Raw genomic sequence first — 3,576 nt, 5'->3', positions numbered from 1 at the left:
AAAGATTTAGAAGCTTTTTTTTGTTTGTTTGATTGAGAAGCTTTGAGCTTCATCTGGAGGTTAGAGAATGTGGCCAGCAATTCAAGTGTTTATTGAAAAGCACACCAAATGGCAAACAGACTTATGTTGCTAAACAACACGTAGGGATATGAATTTGGAAAGGAAACTTCCTTTTAAGTTAAATGTATTGATATCCCTTCTTTTCCATTTACAAAAGTAAAATATTTTTATTATAGAAAATATAACAGATATAAAATATAAAGAAAAGAGTATAATGTCATCTGTAATTCTCACCCAGGGACAACCATTCTTTACTATTTTAATGTGTTTCATTCCAGTCATTTTTTGTGCATGTCTTTGACCAAATTAGGTCCATATACAGAATTTCATATTCTATATTATTAACTTACATACAGATAAAAATTTTCTCATTTTATTAAATATTATTTTTCCCATATTCTTGGGACTTATGTGATTTTTAGAGATGAGGCCAATGATAAAGATCCAATGGAGGCTCCCCAGCTCCCTGTTATTCAATCAGCTGCATAAGAGGTTCGAATCATTAAACAATCTCCAGGTCTCTCTAATTCTGTTTCATGACCTACTTTGCCTTGAAATGTTCACACTCCTGTAATGCAAATTCACCCCGCCTTTGACACTGTAGTAATGTAGCAAGCTATTGTCTTCGTTTTGGCTCTCTTGGTCTCTGGAGAATTCAAGTCTATTTCTATCCAGGCCCTATATGGACTGTCTCTGCCAAAAGTGGATGTTGTTCTTGAAAGGCCTACCTGAGAAATGTTTTACTTGCCTTTTCTTGCCCTTTTTTCCATTCACTTTACATATACAACTCATTTAGATAAAACCAAGTCCAACACCAACGATCCCTAGACACACACACACACACATACACATACACGCCATATTCAGCTCAATCCATTTCCCTTCCTTTTTAAAAAATTAATTAATTTTTTTTTTTTTTTACTTTATTCTACTTTACAATACTGTATTGGTTTTGCCATACATCAACATGAATCCGTCACGGGTGTACACATGTTCCCAATCTTGAACCCCCCTCCCACCTCCCTCCCCATATCATCTCTCTGGGTCATCCCAGTGCACCAGCCCCAAGCATCCTGCATCCTGCATCGAACCTAGACTGGCGATTCATTTCTTGTGTGGTATAATACAAGTTTCAATGCCATTCTCCCAAATCATCCCACCCTCTCCCTCTCCCACAGAGTCCAAAAGACTGTTCTATACATCTGTGTCTCTTTTGCTGTCTTGCATACAGGGTTATCATTACCATCTTTCTAAATTCCATATACATGTGTTCAGTTCAGTTCAGTTCAGTCGCTCAGTCATGTCTGACTCTTTTCGACCCCGTGAATCGCAGCACACCAGGCCTCCCTGTCCGTCACCAACTCCCGGAGTTCACTCAAACTCATGTCCATCGAGTTGGTGATGCCATCCAGCCATCTCATCCTCTGTCATCCCCTTTTCCTCCTGCCTCCAATCCCTCCCAGCATCAGTGTCTTTTCCAATGAGTCACGTCTTCGCGTGAGGTGGCCAAAGTACTGGAGTTTCAGCTTTAGCATCATTCCTTCCAAAGAAATCCCAGGGCTGATCTCCTTCAGCATGGACTGGTTGGATCTCCTTGCAGTCCAAGGGACTCTCAAGGCTCTTCTCCAACACCACACTTCAAAAGCATCAATTCTTCGGTGCTCAGCCTTCTTCACAGTTCACTCTCACATCCATACATGACCACAGGAAAACCATAGCCTTGACTAGACACACCTTAGTCGGCAAAGTAATGTCTTTGCTTTTGAATATACTATCTAGGTTGGTCATAACTTTTCTTCCAAGGAGTAAACGTCTTTTAATTTCATGGCTGCAACCACCGTCTGCAGTGATTCTGGAGCCCAAAAAAATAAAGTCTGACACTGTTTCCACTGTGTCCCCATCTATTTGCCACAAAGTGATGGGACCAGATGCCATGATCTTCGTTTTCTGAATGTTGAGCTTTAAGCCAACTTTTTTGCTCTCCTCTTTCACTTTCATCAAGAGGCTTTTAGTTCCTCTTCACTTTCTGCCATAAGGGTGGTGTCATCTGCATATCTGAGGTTATTGATATTTCTCCCGGCCATCTTGATTCCAGCTTGTGTTTCTTCCAGTCCAGAGTTTCTCATGATGTACTCTGCATAGAAGTTAAATAAGCAGGGTGACAATATACAGCCTTGACGTACTCCTTTTCCTATTTGGAACCAGTCTGTTATTCCATGTCCAGTTCGAACTGTTGCTTCCTGACCTGCATACAGATTTCTCAAGAGGCAGGTTAGGTGGTCTGGTATTCCCATCTCTTTCAGAATTTTCTACAGTTTATTCTGATCCACACAGTCAAAGGCTTTGGCATAGTCAATAGAGCAGAAATAGATGTTTTTCTGGAACTCTCTTGCTTTTCCATGATCCAGCGGATGTTGGCAATTTGATCTCTGGTTCCTCTGCCTTATAGCAATAATCGCGCCTCGGATAAACCTCATTGGCTACGATACTGACACTGCGCAAAGCTCCTCTGCCTTTTCTAAAACCAGCTTGAACATCAGGGAGTTCACGGTTCACGTACTGCTGAAGCCTGGCTTGGAGAATTTTGAGCATTACTTTACCAGCATGTGAGATGAGTGCAATTGTGCGGTAGTTTGAGCATTCTTTGGCATTGCCTTTCTTTGGGATTGGAATGAACACTGACCTTTTCCAGTCCTGTGGCCACTGCTGAGTTTTCCAAATTTGCTGGCATATTGAGTGCAGCACTTTCACAGCATCATCTTTCAGGATTTGAAACAGCTCAACTGGAATTCCATCACCTCCACTAGCTTTGTTCGTAGTGATGCTTTCTAAGGCCCACTTGACTTCACATTCCAGGATGTCTGGCTCTAGATTAGTGATCACATCATCATAATTATCTGAGTCATGAAGATCTTTTTTGTGCAGTTCTTCCGTGTATTCTTACCACCTCTTCTTAATATCTTTTGCTTCTGTTAAGTCCAGACCATTTCTTTCCTTTATCGAGCCCATCTTTGCATGAAATGTTCCCTTGGTATCTCTACTTTTTTTTAAGAGATCTCTAGTCTTTCCCATTCTGTTCTTTTCCTCTATTTCTTTGCATTGATCACTGAAGAAGGCTTTCTTATCTCTTCTTGCTATTCTTTGGAACTCTGCATTCAGATGGGTATATCTTTCCTTTTTTCCTTTGCTTTTGCCTCTCTCCTTTTCACAGCTATTTGTAAGGCCTCCCCAGACAGCCATTTTGCTTTTTTGCATTTCTCTTCCATAGGGATGGTCTTGATCCCTGTCTCCTGTACAATGTCACGAACCTCAGTCCATAGTTCATCAGGCACTCTATCTATCAGATCTAGGCCCTTAAATCTATTTCTCACTTCCACTGTATAATCATAAGGGATTTGATTTAGGTCATACCTGAATGGTCTAGCGGTTTTCCCTACTTTCTTCAATTTAAGTCTGAATTTGGCAATAAGGAGTTCATGATCTGAGCCACAGTCAGCTCCTAGTCTTGTGTTTGTT

The 3,576-nt window shown here is 40.9% G+C and overlaps 1 pseudogene; it reads right to left on the bottom strand.

The window, feature by feature from the left end:
- Positions 1–2,505: 2,505 nt before the first annotated feature.
- LOC114113462 (U4 spliceosomal RNA) lies at positions 2,506–2,566 on the bottom strand (annotated as a pseudogene).
- Between the last annotated feature and the right edge of the window lie 1,010 nt (positions 2,567–3,576).

This window comes from Ovis aries, chromosome 2, assembly GCF_016772045.2.
Source record: "Ovis aries strain OAR_USU_Benz2616 breed Rambouillet chromosome 2, ARS-UI_Ramb_v3.0, whole genome shotgun sequence".
In the NCBI taxonomy this organism is placed as follows: domain Eukaryota; kingdom Metazoa; phylum Chordata; class Mammalia; order Artiodactyla; family Bovidae; genus Ovis; species Ovis aries.
The sequence above is the reverse complement of the archived record's forward strand: the minus strand, read 5'-3'. Positions and strand labels throughout refer to the sequence as shown.